The sequence below is a fragment of the Tamandua tetradactyla genome, chromosome 5, assembly GCF_023851605.1.
Source record: "Tamandua tetradactyla isolate mTamTet1 chromosome 5, mTamTet1.pri, whole genome shotgun sequence".
Classification (NCBI taxonomy): domain Eukaryota; kingdom Metazoa; phylum Chordata; class Mammalia; order Pilosa; family Myrmecophagidae; genus Tamandua; species Tamandua tetradactyla.
The window spans coordinates 66,729,877-66,757,796 of record NC_135331.1 but is presented as its reverse complement, the minus strand read 5'-3'; the positions used below and the strand labels follow the sequence as shown (position 1 = coordinate 66,757,796).

The following is a 27,920-nucleotide window of genomic DNA, read 5'->3' as shown; positions in this document are numbered from 1 at the left end:
TACTTCATCACGATAGAATTGTGCTTTAATACATGTCTAAATTTTTTAATGGAATTCTATTTTTATATGAAACCATGTCATTCCTATAGCAAATAGTAAATGTTTGCCTGCATTTACAAGTCAGCAAGATGAGGCATAGAATAATGACTCATTCCTATCCAGAACCAAGAAGTGAATTCTGCAATTTGATTCCTGGCTACTTTCTCTTTCTACTTGATTTCCTATCTGTCCTTCTCCTCTAGATATTAAAGGACATGCAAATTTTAGCATTCATAGCCAGTTAACTCCTCAAGTTGAATTATCGCTGAGAATGAACCAAACCTCTTTGATCCCACTTTGATTTTCAGAAATTAGAGGACCCTCTAAGTGTGCTACCATACAGGATCATTTTCTCGCACATTCCAAGCTGCCCTAATTGTCAGTGGGCCATTAGGGCTCGAGCGTGGTTTATTTGGTTTGGCGTGGCTTCAACTTTCCAAAGACAGAGTGAATTTATAAAAACAGATCATTAATGATAACCTCAGAAGACTTATGTCTGAAATATTGGGTGGATGCAGCAGCTGGGATATTTATTTTTTCCTGAGGGTTGTCCGTTCTTTATAGGCACGGCTGTCTAGTTGCCACCGGATTGAATGCTTCTGGAGATTAGCCTCTCATTGTTCAAATGTTTTCATAGCATTGTTGTAATAACGCATCTTCATACTTCACCGTTGAGATCTTGACTTCTAGAATTAAAAAAGAAAGTTTGGGGCTAATCATAACAATTAGCTAATGTGTCAACAATTAGCACTTTCCATCAACCTGCTCTTAAAGGAGACTCTTCTTATCCACTGGCAGATGAAAATGCAATGATGTAGTTAAGAAAAGCACTGAAATTGGCTCCTAGAATCCCCTGCTGTAGCCAGCTAAATCCCTAGGGCATTGTTTACAATGGTTATTCTGCCATTATGATGTTATTACACAGGCGGGGAGTAGCATGCTCAAAATAAGTAGGTTCTTTTTTTTTTTCCTAAAGGACAAAGCAAAGCACTTAAAAAAAAAACCTCCCTTTTTGGCTGCTTTCGGAAAAAGTCAAATAAAAACTGCTGTTGAAAGGTCAACCAGTAACAGTACTTTAGTGTTTAAGTAGTAAATATTTTTAAAAAGAATATATTTAGTATTTTGCCATTTGGAGAATTTTCAATGGTCTTTCAAGCCCAGCACAACTCAATCAATGTAAGATTTCTGAGGTCTCCGGTGGAAATTTCCTTACAATGGACATTATATTCTACAGCCATCTATACCACGGTTTGATCAAAATATATTTTAACATCTTTTTATATAATCCTTCTAGTCACATAAGAACATTTTCACTGCACCTTTTATAAAGAACCCCACAGTAATTTATACAGCCCCATAAAGCTATGCAAATACCATCATTTGTCCTAAAACAGCCTTAAAACAATTTGTACATCTCAGAAGCATCTCAGAATCCTGAGGGCAGGATCATTTTAAGCTAAAGCTGGGCTCTCCTTTCAGGTGGCTCCCGTGAGTCCTTGCAGGCAATTGTCAAACGCAGAGGATGCTGGGCCAAGGAGAGGAGCGGGAAGGCCACAGCGGACCGCCAGCCCCCTGCTCTCAGTGGGGCGGGGTGGTTTTAAAAGACACACCCTGAATGGCAGTCAGGGCTGCTGCCTCACAACAGGGAGGTCAAAGAGGAACTGGGCTGGTGCAGGGACTTAGGGGACTTGTGTCCATCCTAGAGACTACGAGGGAACACTTTCCAGCCAGTGGCAGCGTTGGACACAAAGGCAGGCAGGGGGGCTTCAGCAACAGGAGGAGGCCAGCACGCCTCCTTTAGGGCCCCCTAGAGGCACTGTGGTATGGGGACTGGGCTGTCCAACCACTGGAAGGTCACTGCAGTGGTTATTTCTCTCTAGCATTTCAGAAAGCTGGTTAGTGTCAAGATGGCGTGCATATTTGATAGATAAGATGTGAAACAGAGCTTTTTTTCCCTAATTTCCACAATAACCATTTTCAGCTAACCTCACTTTCTGTTTTTCACCACCACTAAGTTCTAAAGTGCTGTCCCTTCAAGGAACAGTCCTAGGGCCAGCTGCCCCAGCATCCCCAGGGAGCTGGTTGGAAGTGCAGATGCCCAGGCCTCACCTTCCACCTGCTAATCAGGGCCAACACTTTAACAAGATCCCCAACTGATTCTAAGACACATCTCAGTCTGTGAACTCTTTTTCTAAAAAGTATAACAGAACAGATTTCTTCATTTAGTGATCAATTCATATGATCAATGAAAAACTTATTGAGGATGTGACGTAGAAAAAGATGCGACCCTGCTCTTGAAAGGCTCACAGTTTAGTGATGGAGATGCACACAGACAAGGGGAGTACACATGGTAGAAATGTGTCCAAAGTGGGTGCAGGGAAGGGAGTAGGTCTGACCCTGCCGGAGGGGCTCAGGCAGGTTCATGGAGGTGAGGCATGAACGTTCAGTCTTTAAATAGGGAAGACAAGTATGTCTGAGAGGAAGGAAAGGTGCTTTTTGTCCAGTGGAGGTATCATAGAAAGGACATGGGGCATGTAGAAAATGGGGAGAAACTCCAAGCTGCTGGAGGCCCAGGGTGGACTTAGGGGAGGGTCAGGGCCACCGTGATTGACCCAGCAGTTTGCTCCATTCTCCTGTGTAATGTGGCACCCAGGGCTATATCTCTAATGCCGAAAATAGAACCAGCTATATAGAAAGTGCTTGATGGATATTTGTGGAATGAATGAATTAGAAGGAATGAGACAGGAGAGGTCGGCAGGGTCTTATTATGACGCTGTTGAATGTGGATGGTATCAGAGAGGTACTTGAGGCTTTTAGGAAGAGCAAAGGCCACAGTACATGTGGGTGATGGTGAAGTCAAGGGCCTAGAGAGTAGGGACAGGTAGGGGTCCAGAGGAGGCTGCAGCAGGGATGCACAGGAAGGATGATGAGCTCCGAACCCCACTGATGTCCGTGGGCATGGATGGCAGGCCAAATGAGAAGTTAAGAAGGCAGGATTGCCAGAACTCCCTGATGGGATGTCGGGGAAAGGGAAAGGAGAAAGAAATCTCGAGGGTGTTAATTTTCTAGTTCAGGTGTCTGGGGAAAGAGGCAACAGCAGAAGAGGCACTGAGTTTGGAATGCATGGTTTTCAATGTCTGTGCAACATCTAGGAGATATCCAAAAGGCAGGTAGAAAATCAGGTCTGAAGATACAGATTTGAGAGTCCTTGTCCTCGAGCATAGGATGAGAAAGCATAGAATGTGAGAAGAACAGCGTGGTAAGGCAGAATCCCGGGTGCAAACATTCATGAGACACATAGAAGGATTCAGCAATGGATCAAGAGCATACATAGTCAGAGGAAAATTCAGGGCAAAATCAGAGGTCCCCCCCACCTTGTAGCTATTTTAATTTTTCTCCATGGTACTTACAGTTATTGTTGCATATTTGTGATTATTGATTTGACTCTCTCCCACTGGGCTCTCTGAGAGTAGGGACCCTGCTCCAATCACAGGAGCAGAATAGCTAATCATGAAATATTTTGTGTAAATGAAATAGAAGGGAATTATCCACAGTGTCAAGTGCCAAGCTATGTTTAGTAGGAGCAAATCTAGAAAAAGCCCATGAGATTGTCAGATTTTATGGGTGACAGTGCAAAATGTTTTGCTGGAGTGGTTGCTGAGGCCTCCAAATTTTAGTGGGTTGATGAATGAATGGGGATGAAGTGAGGGCGGCAAATTCGACCCGTTTTTAAGGAAATCTAGGAGTGAAGGGAGAGGAGGGAAATGAGTGGAGGGGATAAGCTAATTTGTAAAAGGAGAAACCAACCATTTCCCAGACTATTATTCGAACCTAAAAGCCCTACTGTGTGCAAGTCGCTTGGCACTAGGCAACAGAGATAGGGCAGTGAACGGGGCAGGAATGGTCCTTGGATGTGAAATTAATTAATTAATAACATACTTACTGAAATGATTATGACCATGCTGAGAGCTCCAGGGTGTGGATGTAGGACAAGTGAAGGGTGGGTGCTGTGGAGAGTGTATGTAGCAGGGAGAGCAGACCCAGTCCGGGGAGGTGAGGAAGGTGAGCTCTGGGGGGTGGAGAGCATTCTTGGCTGGGGAATCAGCATATGCAAAGCTCTGAAGTTAGAGGGACTGTGGCCTGGGTGCAGAATGGGAAGGAGCCAGGGGGGCTGAAGGGGCGGGTGACAGTGGCTCAGGACGTGACCACTGAGGCTAGGGTGGGAGCTGGTCACGGAGGACCTCGAAGGCCTTATAGAGGACATGGGTCTTTATTTGGAGAAATCATCTATTAGTTTTACACTGCAAAGTGGGATGGTCTGACTTACGTTTTTAAAAGATCATCCTATTCAACAATCGTCAACATTTTTCTAAAGTTGTTTATCTATTTTTTTGCTTAAATATTTTAAAGTATATAGATAAGGCCTTTTACTTCCAAATACTTCATTATTCAGCTCTAAAAAAGTGTCTTTTTAATGTAACCAAAGTGTCATGATTATTCCTATCATTTGTTTCACTTTTAATACTTTCTGTTTCTGTAAAAGTAATAGATTCAAAATTCCAAAGGCACAAAAGTAAAAATAAAAATACCTTTCATAGCAACATCTTCTGGCTATCTGAGAGGCAGAAAAGCCTAGATTTCTTAACATAAATTTATCATTTTTTAGATATTTTTAATAATTGATGGGATAACATCTGGTTTCCAAAAAGATTCTTCTAATGATAAATTTGGTAAAATTATCTTCTGGAATAGAATTTTGCATAGGAATTTTTATGCCATTTTTAAAAGCTACGCACCATTCTTTATTCATTTTTTGAGTGTTTATTTGTGGAGAAAGGCAAGGAACATGGAAAAGTGTTTTATATAATAATGAGAACAATTTTAGTTACTTAGAATGATGTTAGTCTGTGGATTTTCATTCAGTGAACATGAAATACCAGGTTTTTTTTTTTACCATTAATTCTTTCTGCTTTATTTTTGACTGTTCAGAAGTTATGTATTCATATATAATTATTTTGTGTTGCATGGCTTTTGAGTTTTGTATATTTAATAACATTTACATCAGCCACATACATGTGTTTGTAGTGTATTTTTTGTCATTTCTTTGTGTATGAGTCAATACTTTGGTTTAAAGCATTACATTTTCAAACTTAAAAAGAAAAAGATCATCCTGGCTATTTTGCAAGCAGTGGATGTGGGATGAGAGCAGTTGGTGTCTTATGGTGACAATGTATGGTTCTTTGGACTGGGAGTCATAGAAATAGAGAGAAGTGGATGAATCGAAAAGCTATTTAGGGGACGAAACCTTGGTGAGTATTTGATTAGGGAATAAGGGCAAAGGAGGTGTAGAGTTGGCTTCCTGGCTGGTGTACCTGGGCAGACGGTGGTGCCATTTACCAATAAAAAAAAAAAAAATCTGGGAGAGGATCCGTGTGGTGGGAACATGTTGAGTTCAACGTCCAGGAGGAAATGCCTGGGCAGCAGTTGGTCTGGAGCTCAGCGGAGCTGAGGCCTCCAAATTTTAGTGGGTTGATGAATGAATGGGAATGAAGTGAGGGCGGCAAATTCGACCCGTTTTTAAGGAAATCTAGGAGTGAAGGGAGAGGCCTTCACTCATAGGAATTTTTTGGAAAATTCCTATGCAAAATTCTATTCCAGAAGATAATTTTACCAAATTTATCATTAGAAGAATCTTTTTGGAAACCATAAAGCAGGTGCAGAGAATGCATAGGGCCTGGTGGAGGTTGCATAGGAGCTTTAGAAGTTGAGATACTGTGGGGAAGCTAAAGGAATCAGGGCTTTCTATTCTCAAAAAGTCTTGCAAGGATACACAGCAGGTGCCAGACAGATCGTAGGTGTCTGAGAAGAGATCAGCACCATCAGAATTTAGTTAGATTTGAGTGAGGGATTACTCAACAAAGGGGCAATGTGACTTTGGATCAGGTGAGGTTATTAAAATTCATCTATAAATAAAGAACAGAGAACTGTTCTGTATTTCTTTCCTGAACAGGTTAGCTTCATGTGTCTATAGAGGAATAAATGAAGTAGTTCCTCAAGGTATCTCTATTTCTGGGGTTTTGTGAATCTATAAAATATGTCCTTCTGTGAAAATGCAATTTCTAACATAGATATCTAATTTATTTGATTTGAGTCTTCTCCATGTTGTAAGTACATTTATAGAATGTATTTGTCTATGTCAAAGGAATAGCTGCAGGTTCTCTCCTCTGGTTATGAAATGTGAACTCCTTTTTAACAGGAACTCTGTTCTCTTGATTTTGCCAGAACTGAACAAGGCTGTCTTGGTGGGGCAGGCAAGAGACAATAGCAGCTGAGTTTTAGCATCACCAATTAAATGCCACTGCACCCAAGAAGTTAGTTGCTCATCAGCCTGGTTTTAGATGTAGAACTTCAGCATTGGGAGACACTCCTAGACTCAACAACTACTCTAGCTGGAAGAATCTATTTTTCTATAACTGGAAGCAGAGGTTCAGAGAGGGGCCATGATTTGCTAAAAGTTGCACAGCCAATTGACAGCAGAGCTGTGACTCTATCCAGGTCGCACTATATTGTAGCCTTTCTGAGGATTTCAAAAATATTAAATATTACAACCTGCCTGTTTTGCAAATTAAGGATGATAAATTTATAGAAACTCGCCTTAGTGGTGAAGCCAAAAGTGAATTCTATGTCTGTAACCTACCATTAATGAACAAAAAAAGCTGGTGTATTATTTTAAGAGATTATTCAATGAACTAATAGAGCCATAGTGTTGAGGGAATTTTGGGTTGTTATTCTTAAAAAATTACACTGTGAGCCCAGACAGGAGAGATTAAGTGAATAATTAGGCAAGGATGGAACACACCAGCTAGAGTAAACTATTTGGGGGTAAGAGACTTTCATTTGAAGTTCTCTTTAACCGGAGACAGTTACAACTCTGAGTTAGAGACAGAAGAGTTATTGGATTTCAGTAAAGAATTTTCTGGAATGGTGTACCCAGCCCTGGCTGCACATTAGAAACACGTAAGGTGCTTAGAGAACAGTATTGATGTCTAGACTCAACCTCAGGTCAAGGGGTGGGGCTCCAGGTACTGGTATTTTTTCAGAAGCTCCATAGAGGGTGCACAAGTAGTTCAGTGGTACAATGCTCACCTTTCATGCGGGAGACCTGTGCTCGATTCCTGGATCATGCACCAATAAATAAATAAATAAATAAATAAGGTACTTAAATAATATGAATATGAAGCCAGAGTTGAGAACCTCTGCTAATGTACAATACTCATGTACAGAGTTTGGGGCAATTGTTCTGGAACTGTGAAACTGATAGAAATATTAGTCTTATCAGCAAAGACTGGTCATCTTTGTACTCAATTTAATTTATTTTTTTGTATGCTGTCTATGGTGGGGTCACATTTCATTCTTTTTCCATGTGAGTATCCCTTTACAGCAGCACCATTTGCTGAATTTTTGTTTGTTTGCTTGTTTGTTTGGGAAGTGCATGGGCTGGGAATTGAACCCGGGTATCCTGCATGGCAGGCGAGAATTCTACCACTGAACTACCCTTGCACCCCCTAATTTTGTTTTTAATGCTTAAAAAAGGCATTTGCAATAGAATCTGAATTTGGCAATTCCTTGGGTAGGTTTTTTTTTTTTTTTGGTTATGTTCTACTGGATGTATTACATCAATATAGCTAAGATACACATTTTGGGGGGTTTGTTTTCCTGCACTCTGTAATAAACCAGAGGTTAAGGGGTGAGAGTAAAAATTGTCCAGACCTGGAATAGACAGACTAGATTTCATGTGTCAGTAATAATACACTGACAGGTTCTATGAGGGAAACCTCACTTACCAAAAACTCTTTGTCAACAAAAACTACATACGAAATAACATGGCTTCAGGTGACAACAGCTTATGTCCCTGATTTCATCAAATAAGTCTTGGGTATAGTCACAGGATATGCATTTTGAGGGTTTGCTTTTGATTTGTTCTAAAATTTGCATCCAATAGATGATAAAAGGCAAAGGAGGTCTCACTATTAAGAAGTTTCCAATACCAATTCTTAAATTAGAGGTACAGGCAGTTTCCCCCCAGCATTCTGCAGAATAAAATTGTAATTCCAGGTACACATTCCTGGGTATTTTCCTCCTGGATTCATACAGGTATACAAAAGGGTGGCCCAAAAGGAAATAATTCTCATGGTTAGGGTAAATTTTAAGCAATTGTTTTACATCCTCAGTATGGAGGTCTCCAGAAATATTTGTGTTAATTATCCTGCCTGTAGAAATTATAATGTACCAAATTATAAGGTTGGAAGATCCTGTGGAGCTGTGGACTTTGGAGAAATGAAGACCTGGATTCAAATCCATGTTTCACTGCTCACTAATTTGTGGGATCTCAGCTTCCAGCAGCAACCTCTTAGAGCCTCCGTTTCCCCATCTATAAAATGGGTATAAAAAGCACAATGTCAATAATCATAGCTTACACTTTGGATTGTGAGTTTTAGGCACAGTATTAGAAATAACAAATGTAAGGCATGCAGTTCCTGCATATAGTGGTCACTTAAATTTGTAGCTGTAACTCCTTCTTCATTAGTCATCACCCACTAGATAATACCTACTTTGATTGATGTTGAAATCAGAAACAGCTGAGAGCTTGAAGCATGAGGATGGGCAAGTAGACCATTTCTAAAAGTTCGGTAGAATGTGGCCAGTGAAGTATCATAGTACCTAGGTGTGGATTTTTCTCTTTGAAAATTGTCTTGGTACCTTTATAAATATATATATATTTAACACTTCTACATCCAACATTCTAGTTGAATTCAGTTTTTTAGACAGGGTATTTTGGATGTGGCTTTTTTCCTGGAGTTCTACAACCCACCTCACTGTCTGCTCACACTATAAGGACTTGTCCCAAATACCTCACGGAGAGGCACTGGCAGGGTCTGAGGAAGGCCAGTCCGAGAAGAGGCAGCTAGTCAACTCGTGCTTAGGTTGTTGGTGACTGAAAGGTCATTGATGATCTTTAAGTCATACCATAAGAAAAAAACCCAGAAATACTTAAGAAAGCAGTGTTTGTTACCCAAACCCAGTAACTCTAACTGGCCCTCTGTGTGCAGGCCCTGTGCTGGACACGGTTATTTCATCTGATAACAGCCCCATGCTCAGAACCACACACCTGGTATGAATCCTAAAGGCAAATTTAAATGCTATTTTGTTCTTCCTCCCTTATCAAAGGCAAGACCATTCTAGCAGTTCCTGATCTGGCTTTGACTAGAGATGGCTGGAATTTGTGCTCCCCCAGCAAATTGCAAAATCTGGCTTTTCTCAGGAAATTCTAGAAAGAGGACCAGAACAAGGTAAGAGCCATGATGGCTGACCCAGAGACTTCTGTCACGGTACAGAAGATCTGTGGTTTGGGGCACTGGGCTGTTATCAAATGAAATAAGAGTGCCTGGCACAGGGCCTGCACCCCGAGAGCCCTCTACTGCTCAGTGCTCATGCCACTGAGGCCTCTACCATGTCCTGGGGGGGGGAGCTGGGGACAGTCTCAATATTTTACATGTATTATTTCCTTTAATTCTCATAATCACCTTAGTAGATACTGTTATCCTGGGCCCCAGAAGGTTCAATAACTTGCCCGAGGTCACATAGCCATAGTTATTCAAAATTCATTCATTTATTCAATCTATGTTTATTGAGCACTTACTGCATGCCAGGCTCTGTTAGGAGCTGGGGATAAAGCAATGACAAGAACAGACACAGTCCCTCTCTTTTAGGAGATGATGGTCCTGGTGGGATGGGGAAAGAGAGATGATACACAAATAAAGAAGTTAACGTATGTCAGGAGGTGATTCATACTATTGAAGAAAGTAAAGCAGGGAAAGAGAAAGGGCATGCCATGGGCCAAGGCAGGGGAAGGCCTTTCTGATGAGTCCTTTGTTCTGGAACGACCGGGGGATGGGCTTGAATCCACTATGGCGCCTGAACTCTTGCAAGTAAGGCGAAGGCTGCCTACTTCTAGCTACATTCTGGTTTGAAACTATTATGCACCCCCAGAAAAGCCATGTTCTTCTAATCTATTCTTGTGGGTACAGACCTATTATTGAGTGGGAACTTCTGATTAGGCTGTTTCCAAGGGGATGTGCTTCACCCAATTCAAGATGAGTCTTAATCCTTTCCTGAAACCCTTTATGAGAGGAAGCCAGAAATGTTTAGAGAAAAGATATGCCCAGAGACATTTTGGGGAGATCTGATACTGAGAGCAGAGAGTGAAACCAAGTGAAGGACGCAGAAGGAGAGAGATGCCCTGGAGATGCCGAGAGGAGACCCACAGGATACAGAGAGCTCAGAGATGTGTCCCTGGGGGAGGCAAGCAAGGCCCGCAGGTGCTTGGAGAGAAAGCCGCTGGAAACGGAGGCTGAGAGCACCACAGCTCAGGAGGAAGGGCCCTGTAGACATCGCCATGTGCCTTCTCACGTGACAGAGGAACCCCAGGTGCTATCTGCCTTTCTTCAGAGTCAAGGCATTTTCCTCGCGATGCCTTAATTTGGACATGTTAAGGCCTTAGAACTGTAAATTTGTAACCTAATAAATTCCCTTTGTAAAAGCCAGTCTATTTCTGGTATATTGCATCCTGGCAGACTTTAGCAAACTGATACATTTTCCATGGACATTTTCTTTGTACCTAGGATTAAATATAGGACTCCAGTGAAATCCCCCTGATATTGGTATGAGGGCAGCCATCAGAATAGATAAGAATCTTGTGGCTAATTGGGGGACTGTTTGATTCCAGCAAAGAGGACTGATTTTGATTCTGGAATGGATTATTCTCATGTACCTTCCTGTGAGTTGGGCTGCAAAGGGTTTCTGTATATTGCAAAGTGGGAATGTGAGTATGTCTGAGGCGAATAGTGACTCAAACACAGGAAGTTGTTTCTCTCTGACGCACCGTCCAGAGATGAGCAGGGCGCTGAATGTGGGAAGGAGCTCCGTTCTATGAGGCTGTCCAAGGATCTCGATCTGTTTGCCTTGTCACTTTTCCTGCTCCCAGAGAGCTGTCTCTGTCTGTGCATTCACCAGCACCAAGCTCCCCTCCCTGCCTGAGGGGAAGGAGGAAGAAAGAGGAGAGGACCACAGGATTCTGTTCCAGGAGGAGAAGGACAGGTCGCCACGTCACTCCCGCCCACACCCCCTGGCCAGGACTTGGTCATTCTGAGAGGTAACAGGTCGGAAGCATTGACCCTGGAGTCAAGCTGTGAGTTCAAATCCCAGGTCTGCCACTTGGGCAAGTAATTCAACCCCATCTGTACCTCAGTTTCTCATCTGTAAAATGGGGGTGATGATAATTGCACTAGTTTATAGGGATGAGGAGTAAATGTGTTAATTTGTAAAATACCTAGAACGGGTGCCTGGTTCAAATATACATAATTTGAATATATATAATTGTATATAAACTGTTCATTATATAATTGTTCATTACATAAATAAGTGGCAACAGTCTAGCCAAGGACAGTTGGGAAACATTGTTTCTAGCTGAGCAACTAAGTGTTTTGTCGAAGAAAACCCGGAGGGTGTTTTGTCACTAAAAGGAAGAAGGGAAAAATGGATATAGGATTGCATGGCTATATAATTTGCATCCAAAATGGAACATTTGTGAAATGGAAGGATGCCACTATTAATAACGACCAAGCAATAACAGGCTTGGTGAACAGAAACTGTCCTGGGAAAACCAGGATGTCTTGCCATGCTAATCTTGGGGGGTTATTAATTATCTTCAGCACAGTATGTCTGATTAACCTATTTCACAAATTTTTAACATGAAAATCATAATCTGAAGAATAAGTTGAGGGGCAGGTAGAGAGGACTTGGAGAATTTATCCCTTTTAAACTCTACCTTTACTATCTGGCCTCTTGAAAAGTAGATTAACTAAAGAAACTCTGGTTAAGATTGGAAATACAAAAAAAAAAAAGAAAGGGTGGAAATACAAATTGATTTTTATGGGACACTCACAGTGCCCAGTATTCTGTTAGATGCAGAAGGGGAGGCAAAAAAGAAGAAAGAACTCTGGGTATTTTCAGTTTCGGGTGAAAAAAATAGGTTCAATTGGTGTGATGTGCATTGCAGGGCAGAGTTAAATAGTCTCCAAAATCAGACATCTCTCAGGTGCAAGTATCTTTGTTTATTTCCTTCTCACCATTTAAAATGATCAACACTGGCAAATGGATTGCTATCAGGTTCAAAAGGTCTTCCTTTTTTTTTTTACCAAGTTATTTGGAAGTGTTCTTTGACTGCAAAGAAAAATTAGCCTTGCTCTGGGACTCTGAGAGAGAGGAGCCTTCACTAAGTAATAAATAACCTAGCCAGGTTGGAAAGGGAGGTGACCACCTACAGTGTGAGTCCCAGACTGAATTCAAAACCTCCGTGAGGAACTTAACCCAGCCTGCATTTTCTTTTTCTTCCGGAGAGAACTAACATGCTGTGGCAGGTACAGAGGAATGAGCGAGACACAAATATGGACTCCAGGCCCCCAACAACATAAGAAAGTGTAAAAAAAACAAACAAAACAAACCAGCATTGGGTTGATCAGAGGAAAAATCATAGCCAACTGTAAAAATCCATCCTCTATCTTCCACATCCCCACCAAATAAACTGATGTATTTCAGCAAATGGTAAATAATGCTTACAATGGCAGAAGCTAGAGTTGGGAAAATAAGAACCAGGTGTTGGAAAGAAGGAAAATCAAAAAGAGCATACATTTTCCGTCAACAGTCCCTACCATAAATCGTAGCAACGCCACCACTGCGACCTGGAACCCGCAGGGAAGAGACTGTTGTAAAAATGATAAATCAGAATCGCTGCACACCAGGTCTTGATAAAACAAAGAAAGTTGATTCCAGGGTCTGATATATATGTTTATAGATAATCACAGAGAAACAAAACTTGATCAGTGGAAGGCCATATGTGAGGCAATGCAAAGTTCAAAATTTGGTAGCTGCTTAATATTCCAGCTGAGCCGAACATTGGATAATACAGTGGAAATTGATGACGCAGTGGAATCTGGCTGCAGCAAAATAGAGATATATTACAAATTTCTTCACAAGAGCAGAACGATATATATGCCAGGGCCTGTTCATCACATTTTAATGTATTTTTTCATATCCAGAAACAAAAGAGAATATACTGTCTATACCGCCTTCATAAAGCAGGGCTAACATATTTTCTGGTTTTTTTTTTTTTGGCTGTTCTTGTTGTTATTCCATTCAAAAAACAAAATCTACCACCCCCTTTAAGAAAAAGGCTTATGTGTAAAAATAGGCCATTGCTGATCCATTTCTTAAATGATTGCCTTAATTGCATTTCTGAAAGATTCTCAGATTCTGCAACATTTGGTTATGGGGATGGGGTGGGGGTGGAGAGGGTATAGAAACCCTATGAAGGGCCACTGGGTGTCAGTAGCCTCAGCCAAGCTGTGACACCTGGGCTCGCTGAAGCACTGGTCTAACTGCTCTCAGGGACTTAATAGGGCAGCAAGGGTTGCAGGAATGACAATCGGAGACCCAGGTGTAGGAATTTCTGAAGGTTTTAAGTGAAAACAGGATAATTACAAGGAGTTTTAGATAAAATGCTTAATTAGCACAGCTCCTTCTGAACCTTAAGAGTGTATGATGCATGGAATGTCATCGGTGCTGAGAATACAACGGGATCCGGATTTGTCTGCCTTGCGCCTTCTGTTTTCCCAACCAGCTTTGCCTGTGAGCCATGACTGACAGCATACAGCTCAGCATGGCTATTCCATGGCAAAGAGGTTTTTTATTTTTATTTTTTTTTGGTGGGGGTGGGGGTGGTGTACCTGTTCCGGGAATCAAATCCAGGTCTTCCACATGGCAGGCGAACATTCTACCCCTGAACCACCCATGTACCCGCACAGCAGAGAGTTTTATCCAGTGACTTCTGTGTCCACATCTATATGATGCCATGTCTGACTTGACAGCAGTGGTTCTCATAGTGTGCTCCCTGGACCAGTGGCATCAGTATCACCCGGGACACTTGTTAGAAATACACATTCTTAGATTCCTCCCTACCCCGCTTCCAGACCTGCCGAATCAGAAACATGTTGTGGCTAATGAACTGTGTTTTAGCAAGCTCTCAGCACATTATAGTTGATAACACTGGTCTAGGGGAAGTGGGCTAAGAATATTAAGGGCCTCTCTGTGATTACCAGGGTAGAATTCTGATATTTATTGCTGTACCATCACACTTGAGGTTAGAGGTGATCATCTCTATTTTCAGAATGAAAAGATGGGACTCAATTTCAGGAACTTGTTCAAGACTGTGCAGCCATTTGAGTGGCAACGTCAGGATCGTGAATCCTGATCCCTTTGATCCCAAACCTGTTCTTTCTACTACTATGGTGACTAGCTGTGGTCCAAGTCCACTCCCAATTGGTGCAGAAAGGACTGTTCTTCAATGTCCTGATACTTAATGGCCCCTTCTTAAGAAGTAGATGAATAAAGCTGTTTGTTTGACTGTTCTGTTGTATGGGCTTTATTTGATGTGATTCAAAATATGTAATCTTTTACCTGGAAGGGTAGGATTAGTGAGTATTTATGAGCTCTCTTGATGAGGACCAAAGCAAGCAGAAACTGAGAGGCAGCAGAGGTGAATAAGAGAGGGTGTGCGCACTGGGAGTTAAGTCTAGACTACACAGTTTAGTGGCCGTGTGACCAAGTCATCTAGTTTCTCTGAAGTTCAGTATTTTTCACTTTGTAAAATGGGGGAAATGTCTTGTACTTCTCTCTCTCTCACGAGGTTATAGAAAGGGTCAAATGAGAGAAGGTAGAGTAAAATGTCTTGAAACTTCAGAGTGTCCCTTAAATTTAGAGTCTTTTTTTTTCTTAATATAGTGAGGAGAAGAGTGTACAGGATAAAGTTATTCACCATCCTCTGGACCGGGATACCCTTTCTCTACTTTTAGTTTGCTCATGCTAGAGCGATCCAAAGCCTTATGGCCCAGTCAGATCAGTAAGGCAGCAGATAAATTAAATATGTTCAGGCATAGTGCCTACCCTCATAAAAAATAATGTGGCACCAGCACAGGTATAGAATTATGTGTAACAAGAGAGAAAGAGAGCTGGTAAAAATGATCAAGATGGTCAGATTAGCTGATGTTATTGGTGGTAAGGAGAACAATATCAGACCAAGGAGCACCCAACCCTAGAAAGGAGCTGATGATTTAGGGATGGGGACACCCAGCATAAAATTGGAGAAAGCTTAGGAAGGAGATCTGAAGTGCTGGCAAAAAGTTGATATCTAGGAGTGGGCAAGTAATACTCAAGGAAGACTCAGTCATGTGCAAGTTCTACATCTTCTCCATTCAGGTAAACAATGTATCCCTTGTTTTAGTTTCCTAGGCTGCTTAAAGCAAATACCACAGAGCCAGGTACATGGCAGTGTCTGCTGGTCTCCCTCTTCTCTTCTAGATTTCATTAATTTCAACTTTTGCTTCCATGGCTTTCTTTTTCTCTCTCTTTATTCAATCCATTTATAAAGGACTCCAGTAATAGGATTAAGTTCCATCCTGAATGAAGTGGGTCACACTTTAACTGAAGTAGCCTCATCACTGTTCTATGAACAATCTTTCTAAAGCAAATTAGGCTTTTTCTATCAAGTGCCTCACAATTCTTCTGGACTCTACCCAGAACCCAATTCAAAATCCATTTAGAAATTTTTGGTATTTGGAATAGCAGCACCCCACTCCTGGTACCAAAATCTGTTTCAGTTTCCTAGGCTGCTTAAAGCAAACTCAATGAAATGATTTGGCTTGAACAATGGGAATTTATTAGTTTACAGTTTTGAGGCTAAGAAAATGTCCAAATTAAGGCATTATCAAGGTAATATTTATTCCCAAAGACCAGCTGCTGGCGATGCTTGGCTCCTCTGCCACATGACAAGGCATATGGTGGCATCTACTGGTCTCTCCCTTCTCTTCTTGGGTTTCATTGCTTTCAACTTCTTGCTTCTGTGTCATTCTTTTTCTCTTTCTGTATTCATTATGTTTATAAAACATTCTAGTAATTGGGTTAAGTCCCATCCTGATTGAGGTGGGCATACTTTAACTGAAATAGCCTTATCAAAAGTCCTATTTACAATGGATTCACACTCACAGGAATGAATTAAATTTAAGAATATGTTTTTTCTGGGTTACACAGCCTCAAACCACCACACCCTCAATTTTTATCACTTTTTCTCATTGTTTACCTGTATCTTTAATAAATAGTAGGCAGTATTACATTTTTCAGTATTAAAAAGCCACTATGTGTAAGATACTGAGATAGGCATTGTGTATATATGGTACCATTTAATCTTTAGAACAGCCCTGACATTTTGGGATTATCCCCATTTTGCAGAGGGAAAACTAAAGGCCAAGTTGATTAAATATCTCATCAAGTCTATATAATCAGTAAGTGGCAGAGCTGAGTTTGGAACATTGAGTTATCTGTGCTCAGGCCCCATCCCTCTGCCCTCTTGTTGAACTGCAGACCCCCAAGCGGTCATGATTGAAAAGACTGGATCAAGGTCCTGGTACTGATCTGAGGGGTTATTCTTGGTAGTTGAAGCTTCCAAAATCTCATCTTTAGGGCTTCACAGGTGCCTGGGAGACTTCCAGATTTCTTTCAAACCTGGCCAACAGGTTATCTATCTGTCCACCTACCAGTCCAGATTCTGGGCATACTGAATTTCTTCCCACCCTTCAAATATCTCATGTACCTTTTAATCCTGGTCAGGTGTTTTACAAAGTGTGACCTGAGATCTACCTGTTTGCTAAAGATGCAAACTCCAGGTGTTGGTGAAACTAGAATCTCTGGGCATGAGGCCCAAGAATGTGCATTGTAAGAAGCGCCCCCAAGTGATTTGTTTGCATATGAAAGTTCGAGAATCATTGTTCTGCCTTTATACATGATGTGCTCCCTTATTAGAATACCCACCTACATTTCCAACTTCCTTTCCTCTGCCTCTTCTCCCACATGACTCCCTTTAAATACCACCTCAGATGTCACCTCTGTTGTGAAATTTTCTTCCTTTCTTCCCAGAAGACTCAGCAATCCTCACTTTTGTTCTCTGTAGCAATTTCTTTCTGCCTCTGCTGTAATACTTATCATCTTGTATTCTTGGCAATTTCTTTGAGAGTGGAGACTGTGCCCAACTGACTCTCATTCTTCTCCCAAGTATCCAGCGCATTGCCTGACATGGGTAATCCCAACCAAATGTTTGCTTGTAGGAAGAAGAGGCTAAGGCAGGCCTGGGTCCCAGAGGAAAGTGGGCAGGCTACAAAAGCAGGACTCCAGTTGCTTACCAGGCATGAGGCTGGGGCCTTGAGCTATCCTAAAAGGAAAGGCTAGTACTCAGCTCTTACAACCAAAGGAAAATTATTAAAAATCAAGTTCAGTCAGCTTTGGGCTTACAACTCTTCAAATCTTTCATGGCTTGGTTCTAGAATTGTTCTTGGACTTACCAGTGAGGTCATCTGTCCCTATTCACTTTCCAAATACTGGGGAGGAGGCCAATGTTACACAGGCCAAACTTTAGGTTTTATGTATTAAGTTTAATGGCAGATGCGCTAAGATCTGGACGTAGGAAGCCTGGGCAGTTGTTAATGAGTTTGGAGGGGAGGGATGTTCCAAGTGTGGAGATACTGCCAAACTATTTTCATGTATGTAATTTGTTCTGGAAGATAGGAGAAGGTTCCTCATTGAAATTTTAGATAAAAGAGTAGAAGCAGCATTGTCCTTCTGGTGTTCTTGAGTCTAAATATTTTAAGAAATGTCCTCTGGGTTTTAACCAAGATTGCACAGCTGTATGGGTATCTGACTGACATAGTCCCTTCTGGGCTATTTGGCTATCCTGTTGATATAGCCATTACTGGATTGTGGGCTTGTTAGACCTTTTGTCTCTGATTCCCTGGTAGCTCTTTCCTTTAGCCCTGGCCAAAGATCAGCAGTTGAACATGGTGTCTGGATTAGGGCGAAGCTCAACTAATTTTTTTTTAAACCTTATTTTTCATTCTTATTCAACCACTTCATTTCTGGAACCATCTTTTTATTCTATTTACCACGCTATAAATTCACCGACAGCAATTCAGAGCAAGGTTTAGGGGGAGTTATTATTTTTGTTTACTGGGAACCATTAAAAAGAGAGGCTGTTAAAGATTATTTGTTGTTTCAGTAAAGTCTCAACAACAAATGTCAGAGGTACCAGTGAAATCCATGGCACTCCCATTTCTGGATAATTTGTTTCTGCTCTTGTTTGCCTGCATATGTTTTAAGGCTTTCCAGGGTGGTTGTTTCAATTTAAGGCACATCATCTGCAGAATTCTGAAATACAAACCAGTTCTTTGAAATTTTTGATAAAGCTCAGTTCTTAATAACAGGAGGGTTTCAATTGACCACACAGCCGCTTGGCCATCTGTAAATAAATGAAGTTCAAGGAGGAAAATAGCATAAGGAAGCTGTTTCGATGACTGTTTCCATTTTGTTCATTCACATCATCAGATTTTAAGATGACAAATGTGGAAAGAGTGTAAGAATACTTTTTTTGAAATTTGGATCTGAGTTCAAATAAGCTATAGGAGGTTTATGATTCAAATGTGAGTTATTTATTGTCTTTGTCAATTTTTAGAATTTAAACTTATGTTGGGATAAAGCAAATTCAAGTCTACGTTTGAACAACAATGGAGTACATTCTGTTTCTTTAGTTTACTTATTCTTCAGGTAGAGGCTCGTACTTTCTATGGTTGAGACTGTGGGTACTGGGAAGACATGGATATCAGAATCTCAGGTTATTATTGTGTCCTGATATCCCCTCACCAAATGCATGTTTGATCTCTGGGTTACATTTATACCACCTGAAATAGAAGTGATTCTGATTTACAGCTCAAAATGTGGCTGACTAAGCCAAATGGTGAACATTTCAACTCTTTCAGTTTTATGGGTCATTTCTGAAGGGTTGGTTCAGAAAACAGACCACTGCTCAAAAGGAGAGAGTTTGTCCCTATGAGGCACTAGGAATTGAGTCAGCAAATTATGGTATGTCCAGCCCAAGAGTGTCAGACAAACCATTTGTAGCAGCCCCAAAGTCATCCTATCCCACTGCCACTCACACACCTACGTATGCCAACTAAACATTCATAGAAAGACAGATAGACATGTAACAACACAATTAGCAAAGTCCTACTGAAGGGAAGGGGCCCAGGCCACAGTGGTAGGTTGTGACAGAGCTGTGTGTTCTTTCTTTGTCCTCTCATTCTCATGCACCCTTTCCCAGGGCTATAATGCCAATAGCAATACAGACTGCAAGTGAAGAGTGAGGAGAGTAGTATATGTGAGTGTGTGAGTGTATCTGCCCTGACTACAGGGCTCTCAGAGCTTTATTCAATCTCTGGCACAATGCAGCCTCTGTAGGAAAGATATTAGGAACAAAAAGCAAACTTGAAGATTCAAGAGCAGGTTGCCAGAATTGTTAAGAAAAACATTCACATGATGCCATTAAAAACATATGGGGATTCTATAAAGCCCTGCAAAGAAAATGTTTAATTATGTGCTGTATGCAAAAGCCATCATATTTAGATTAATACTAAAGATCCAAACTGCGTGGGGCGTAAGTGGTCCACAGTGATGCATCAATCTTTTTATTCCTTTAGAAATAATGTTTTTCTTTGGCTGATGACAAATACCTTTCAAACTGTTGAGATCATGCTTCCATAGTGATACATGGAGTTTAATGAAGTCCAAAGTCACTAACGAAAGTTTTCAAATTAACTCTTTAAGGTCCTCAAGTTAGAGTTCATTCTGTTCCTTTTCTCCCTTACCTTTCTCAGCTACTTCTCTCCCCCAGCAGGAATCCCACCTTCCATGACCCCGACATACACAAGTTACCTATGGGGTGGCCAGCATAATGGCCTTGGTTAGAAATTTCCAGTTGTGAGAAAGTTTCCCAGTTTTTAAGACACTACAATCATTCAATGTCCAATTTTTTAGTGTAAGTGGTTGCAGTGATTTTGATTTCCATTCATGATAGTCCACATCAGAAACTTGAGAAATATAGAACAATTGTACCTTTTTAAAAATATGCAAACTATTTTATTTCATCTGTGTGTGATGTTTTTAGGATTGCCATTTTCTTTTGGCCATCGAAAACGTGTAGAACCGCTATTTTATATGGCTTCTTACATGTATGAGGAGTGCCACAATAAGAAAAAAAAAATCAAACTTTCTAGCAAATTGGGTTCCAAGGCAGCATACTGGACATTCTCTAGGTAGGTGAGTTACTTGTGTTAAAATGTGGTCAGGTTCAGTTATCTGAGTTCAGTTATCCATGCACTTCTTTTTTTATCATCACAATTGACTTTTTTTGAAAAATAACATATATATATATATAAAAGCAATACATTTCAAAACATATCACAACAATTTGTTGTAGAACAGATTTCAGATTGGTATGGGTTACAATTCTACAATTTTAGGTTTTTACTTCTAGCTACTCTAAGATACTGGAGACTGAAAGAAATATCAATATAATAATTCAGCACTCATCCTCCACTCACTTTATTATTTTTTTTACATGGGCAGGCACTGGGAATCGAACCCGGGTCTCCGGCATGGCAAGTGAGAATTCTGCCTGCTGAGCCACTCACTTTTATATTGCTCAGAGGTACAAGTTTAAATATTGCAAAGACTCATCAGAGGTAGATTTTTGGCTTCACAGAATAAAAACAAACAAAAAAACCGGGTACAAGAAGCCCCTCCCCCAGAAAATCAAAAACCCAACTTGTATAAAAATGAGACTAATGGCATAAGCAGGTTATATATTTATTTGAAAATCTTTACTCAGTTTAAGAAGGTCAAAATCTGTTCTGTTGGTGCTATTTCACTTAAGGGAATTTTATGGATTTAAACACTTGGGAGTTTGATCCTCATTTATTGGACCAGGCCTCTTTAAGTAAACGTGTGGCTTATGAATGAGTGGACAGATTTGTTACTCACACTTGAATGTGTCAAAACGTTTTCTTAAGTGTCAGTCAGGCTCAGCTGCAATGAAAATATAAAACTCCTTCCACCCCCTTCATGTCTCTTTGTTTTCCATATGACATATATGATTGAAAATTACAAATTATCAAGCCTGCAATTATTTTTCATACAGACGGCAGACTCTACTCAAATGCCTGCCTAGAAACAGGCTTTCCCGCTGCCCAGCAGAGAGGTTCTCTGCTTTTTAGGTACTTTGAATTTACAGGCGTCACTTCAGGTTCAATCTGCTGTTAGATTATGGAACCCTGAGTCAACCAGTGCTTCAGTGTTTTCCTCCTGCATATTTGTTTTTGTGTGAGAAAACTTTACTTCTATTGGTTAACAGTCAGCTACTTTCTACAAAGAGCCACCTGTTCTTGAGTTTACAAAGGATATGTTGGATTTATGTAATACAATAGGATCAATTTAATTATGCTTTTTCCTTAAGTACAACGCTACCTGGAATTACTTCACTACCTGATACAGACTCACTCTTTGGAGGGAATTGAAAAAAAAAAAGAAAGAAACAGCAATCCTGACTTAACTTAGCTTTAAGGTATTTCATTACCCCAATTTCTTCTAATATGCATTAAAGGCTATATACTTTGGGTATGAAAGAAAGGCTGTTCTGAACTCCCACAGTCCCTGTTATTTACAGTGTTTCAAAGCTTTAGAATTACTACAATAGATTTACTCATATAGCAGAGCAAGGAAAATTTAAAATCAATAAAGTGTATAAATTTTCTTGTCCTCTTGAATAGATTCCCTACTCTAATATCTCAACACTGTAATACTATATACTCTTTTATTTCCAGTGTCATTACCCAATAGTAATCTCTGGACTTTCTTGCTACAGCTCTGGGGCAGTTCAGAACTTTTGACAATATTCTTTACAGACAGTTATCACGGGCAATTCCTATTCCTTGCACAGCTTCTAAAAATGAATAAGCAGATGAGAAACAGCAGTGTGGGTCTGTGATCTTAGAAGCTCAATTAATTTACTTTGATGTGGTAAATATAGCTGAGTAGTTGATTTTGTGGGAGAAAGGGAAAGATTTGAATTTGGAGTTTCTAACAGTGTGGTAGGTTGAACCCACAATAAGTCTTTTTTTTAAACAAGAAGTATGGGATTTGATTTTCTATAATTTTCCAACATAAGGGTTCTTCAGTCCATAGCTTCATTTGGAACTAGAAAATAAAACACATGTTATGAGGCAGCTAAAATTGGGGAGATTAACCTTTACCAATGATACCTAACTTTTTGTTCTCCAAGTGTGTTCAGAAGAACAAATTCTGCCTCATTAAAGAACCTGTTAATGCTTTGCAGAGAGAAGCTGAGCTCTCCTTAATAGATTTAGAAATAAAGATTGTCCTTAACAAAGCAAAGCATGGAAAGCAGTGAACAATTATTTCACCACTTACCCTTAAATTCACCAGGGCATCTGTTTGCTTGTCATGGCGGTGCCAGTGCTGAAAGGTGGAGCTGATCTTGGTTTCTTGAAATGTCATCAAATCCAAACATGCAGGTGAAACCTAAACTCACTTTCATGTCTTAATGGGCACTCTCAGCCGGTGAAGAACACAGACAAGTGATTGCTTACTTAGGCGTGAAAACAGAAAAGTGTCCATGATTGCTAAGTATTTTTGCTTGCTAAAGAAATGTTTCCTAGCCCATCTTTTAAATTCTCCCTTTTTCTTACATTTATTTAGTGTAGTGTTTGAGAGACCCCTACCAAACATCAGAGGATCTTAATTTGAATCCCAGCTCTTCTACCTGCAATTGTGTGCTCTTCTTTAACTCAGAGTCTACACTAGTGAAGCAGAGATGAAGAACTTTGATGTGGCCTGGCAGGAAAGTTGTAAAATAAGCACACTAGAATCTGCAAAAGCCTATGCACATTAAAAGGTTCATGAGTTCCAGTAGCCCTGATTCTTGAAGAAGACTATATAACTATATAGCTTTACAATGTGAACTGTGTGATTGTGAAAATCTTGTGTCTGATGCTCCTTTTATCCAGGGTGTGGACAGATGAGTTAAAAAAGAAATATTAAGGATGAAAAATAAATTAAAAATAGGGGGAGATAAAGGGTAAAAATTGGGTAGATTGAAATACTGTGGGTCAATGAAAGAGAGGGGTAAGGAATATGGGATATATGAGTTCTTTTCTTTTTATTTATTTTTCTGGAGTGGTACAAATGTTCTAAAAATGATCATGGTGATGAATACACAACCATGTTTTTATATTGTGAGTCAGCGGTTGTATTCTATGTTTGGACTGTACGTGTGTGGATATTTCTCAATAAAAAAATATATTTTTTTAAATAAAAACATTAAAAAGGGTCCAATTCCCGGAGCTTGCCCATGCAAAAAAATAAATAAATAAAAATAAAAAAGAAATTTAGAACCCACATCTCCCATTCTCTTCCATCTGGTCAAATACTTAACTCTCTAAGACAGAAATTTCTTATTGATAGTTTTAGTTTTAGGGGTAGTATTGTCAGATAAAATACAGAATGCTCAGTTAAATTTGAATTCCAGATAAATTATAAATAATTTTTTTTTAAGTATAAGTTTCTCCCATGCAATATCTGGTTTCTCTGAAATTCAAGTTTAACCGGGGCCCTATATTTTTATTTACTAGTCTGCCGACTCTACGCCTAGGGCTAGAATATTTTTCTTGTACAGATAACAGCCTAAACATGTTTGGGAGCAGATATGCAGGGACCCTTTTCTTTTTTCCAAGCTAATGGGGAGCTACTTAGCCCAATGTGGTAGCTGCAAGCATTCATCTTCCATTCTGAAAATTTGCAGTACAAAACCCAGTATTTGGTCCATAAAAGGGCAAATTAAACCCAGATCTCCCCTTTTTCCAGAGGGAGAGGGTTTCCATGAGGGAAAAAAGTGAACAATGACTGTAGTGGTGAGTTTTGATGATGAATTTCCTCTGGAATGCCACTGACATGCATTGATCCTTCTTGAGTATTATCTTTCCCCTTAGCCAGCAGAACTAGACTGTGAAAGCCAGAACTAGGTGTACTTGAAAGGACAAGGCTTTGCTTTAGAGGTCCCAGAAACAAGGACAGAGGTGCTTCCTAGGACTTCCTTTTGTCTTTCACCTTTGTGTGGTCCCTGCCAGCATTTTGCCTGAACCTGTCTGGAAGGAGAAATTGCTTTTGGATGCCTTTCTGCTTAGTACATTCATCATCAAATTATGTTTGTTTTTCTAAAAAGGAAAAAGAGCTCAACTAGGCTGACCTTACTTCTAATTCTTCAAAGTGATGCCCACTAAAAATTATTATAATATGATATCATACTTGTCTTATGCCATTTATTAGGTTGATATCTCTTGCAAAGACAGCTAATCAGGGTCCTCTACTTTCAAGTCTTCAAATGCTGAATCTGACATTAAATACTGGATCTTTATAAGTATAATGGTATGGGGTAATTTGTGTACCTCAATTACAAAAACCCTATCTCAGAGCACTACTTATTAAAATCTGGCCAAATGGTATGCCATTGTCACACGCATCAGAGGAAGACTGATTACATTCCCTAAGTTTTCTTAGGGAAATGGTTTATACCATCCATGTCTACACCTTATACCTTTACCACACTTTTTCCTTCCTAGCACCTGCATCTATATGATCATGTGTGATCTTTTCAAAATATTCAGGACCAATGTGCGTGGTTTACTACTGGAGCTGAGATCACTTGCTTATGGCTGAGCAGATCCTAAAAAAGGTCTGATGTAGTTTTCTGGGGTTATTTATGGCACATAAATAGCAGGTTGCACTGACTGTACTTTGGAACTGTAGGTCTGGCCCATGTAAACATGGCAGGTGGCTGCTTGGTCTATCAATACCAATAATGACACTGATATAGAGACTTAAAATTCTTATGAACTCCAGACACACTCTGGAGGACACTGTAGAGTCCTGACTGACATGTGGCAGGTGATGCCCCTATCTGCAGTTGACAACTAGGTCCACTGAGGAAAAAAAACTCGAGCTTCTCAAGACCAGAGACCATGATTGTACTAATCTTTTCCTAACATGTATTTAGTAAATAGTTTTGAAATAGTTTGCCATAGGAAGCATGAAAAACATTAAAACTAGGTGATTGAGTTAGGCTGAAGTTGTCAGCTGTGGCCTCCACTTACCCCTCAACATGGAAATGCTGGAATTTTTACTTACATTCCTCTTTCAACAAAATATTGAGGTGCTGTCTGGAGCAGTGGTTCTCAAACTTGTGTGTGCATCAGAATCCCTGGAGTTCTTGTTAAAACACAGGTTCCTTGTTCTTACCCACTCACTACAGAGTTTCTGATTCAGGAGTTCTGGTAAAGAGCCTGAGAATTTGCACTTTTAACAGGTTCCCAGGTGATGCCAATGGTGCACTGGTCTGAATAACACACTCCAGAGCACTAACCTCCACAAATCTAAAGACACTAGAAGAGCTGGAGATGTTTGAGAACCTTCTGGAAGACCAACCTTACCCAAATGGGATGACACTAGGAGTCTCGCTTCCCAGGAAAAAGTATATGCTCAAGGGCTTGGGAATGGACCCCAAAGAAGACAGGCAACCCCTCTTCTAGGAGAAGAGATTGTTCTGCTCAAATCACAGTGAGCATTTACTGAGTACCTCCTGGGGGCCAGGCTTAAAAAAATAACCAAGACACAGATCCTGAGCTTGAGGAGCTCATAGTGCAGTGTCTCTACTAGCTATAAGGGAGCAGGCAGAGCACACGTTATGAACAAAGAGGTAGTGCTGCTCCTTTTGATCCTCTGAGCATAGGATTTTGGTCCTGGCCAGCCTAGACCTTTGAGATTCACCCAGCCTTACCTGCCAGAGTGGACCCTTGGATTCCACTTCATACCAAGTTACTCTCTGGCACCTGTGCGTCATCCTGCCAGCTCTACCTACCTTTCGAACTTGACCCCATCACCTCTGGAATTCTTGCTAGGAGTAATAATGATCGATATTATCCCTCCTATTTATTGAACTTCTGTATGCCAGACCCTGTATATAGGCTTTAATTGCCACAGGAGTCCAAAAAAGCTGTGTGATTTTATTCCTACTGAACACATAAGTAAACTGAGGCTCAGAGAGATTAAATGACTTAGCCAGATTCATACAGCTGGGGTGGGTTGTAGAGTTGGGATTTGAAGTTCATTTCACCTGACCTCAAAGCTAATAAGCCACATATTCTTTTCCCTTTTTATATATTCCCAGTCTAATTTTTTTTTATGTCAAGATTTTTCAGTCAAGAGTCTTTATAAAAATGGCTAATTAGTAAATCTAACCCTTTTAATAGTGACCCGTATCTCTCTTCAACAACTTGGAAAAAAGGATAAAAGAACTAAAAGGAGGAAGGAGAGAATCCTATAATTTTTAGCAAGTAATGGTATTGTATATTTGGAAACATGTACTTGCCAGAGTGCTTTTTTATTAATGACTTGACTTGGTCTTCATGACTTTTCAAAGTAGGATGCACTTTAATATTGTTAGATATAAAAAATCCATCCGCCTCTCTTACCTTTTTCTTCTGAGGAAATTGAGGCTCAAAAGGTTGTGGCTCGAGGAAGTGGTAGAATTCAGATCCTCTGGGCATTACATTATGCTGTTAGCCCAAGGAAGATGGTAACAGCTAGCAACCCGAAAAACGCCTTCTCTCGCCCTCCACTTTTCTACAGGAGTTATGAACATAGAGTTTGGCCTGGCCTGTGTCACATGTCCAAGCCCCAGCCAATCACTGTGGCCGAGGGAGGGACCGCTCTTATTGGCCAGGCTGGGATCACGTGACCTCTCTTGGCCCCGCCTGGCGTCAGCGTTTGAACTGTTAAGTTTGTGGCTGACGGGGGTGAGACTGTCTCAACGAAAACAGCTGCTGTTACCAGGACTGGGAATAGATGGGGAGCAGACAAAAGTCGTGAGTGTCCTCAATAATGAGTGGCAGAAAAAAGGGCTGAGTAGCCTCCTGAGCTTGTTTTTGAAGTCCAGTTAGCTTCTTGGCAGTTCTCATCTGAAGCAGCTGTTGGCTATTGAGGCAAGAGCCCTGCCGACATGCCCCGCTCCGGCTCTCCTGGCGACTGTCCCCTTCTACAGGTGCTCCGGCACTGAGGTGGGTGCTTGACAGAAAATAGGGCACGGTGATCGCAGCCGTACGGTCTTTCACGTAAAGTACTTTGCGTTTTTGATATTTGAGAGTAGTGATTTCCCGGCTAATCTGATTGTGACTGCACAGCGGCGCTTTCGCATACAGTTTGGTTTATTTCGATGGTTTTCGCTCAGGCAGGATTCCATGCCAAAGTTCAAGTGTCTTTGATATGCACCACATTCAGTGTATCAAGGGTTAAATGATTGGGGCCCTCGCAGATCAGTAGCACGTTCCCAATTTCCTAATCTGTAAAATGGGGGGAGGCTGGGTGAGATAAATTTTAAGATTTACTCAGGCGCCAACAAAATATGATTCTACGGTTTATAGGATTCGGGGTAGATCATAGTAGTTGTTTGTAGAACTAGACAAACATTTTTCTTCTTTTGTTTTTAAGACATGCCTTGATTCTATACTGAGAGAAGTGTTCCTACTTAATATATTTATTTTAGGTGTAGAGAGAACACACAAAAAAGCCAAGACTTTGTCACTTTGGCTGTCAAGTTTAAGATGGAGAACGATCCCTGGAGTTGCTGTGAGGATGTCTATAAAATGCGCAGCTGGCAAGGAAGAAGAAAAACAAACAAAGAGGAGAAGATGAAATATTCAGTACATTTGTATCCCGGGCTTTGAATTTATGGGGGCCAGGTTGCCATTGGCTACTATAAA

At 40.6% G+C, this 27,920-nt stretch overlaps 1 protein-coding gene and 1 long non-coding RNA gene across 6 annotated transcripts in view; one reads left to right on the top strand and one right to left on the bottom strand.

The window, feature by feature from the left end:
* The window catches only part of MECOM (MDS1 and EVI1 complex locus), a 573,761-nt gene that overhangs the window by 125,530 nt on the left and 420,311 nt on the right, over window positions 1–27,920 (top strand). The gene's annotated exons all lie outside the window — the stretch shown is intronic.
* Window positions 7–27,306, bottom strand: LOC143684222 (uncharacterized). The gene is made up of 3 exons (XR_013175921.1): window positions 26,634–27,306; window positions 8,330–8,470; window positions 7–725 (listed from the first exon to the last, which is right to left on the bottom strand). It is a non-coding gene; the product is annotated as an uncharacterized LOC143684222 (long non-coding RNA).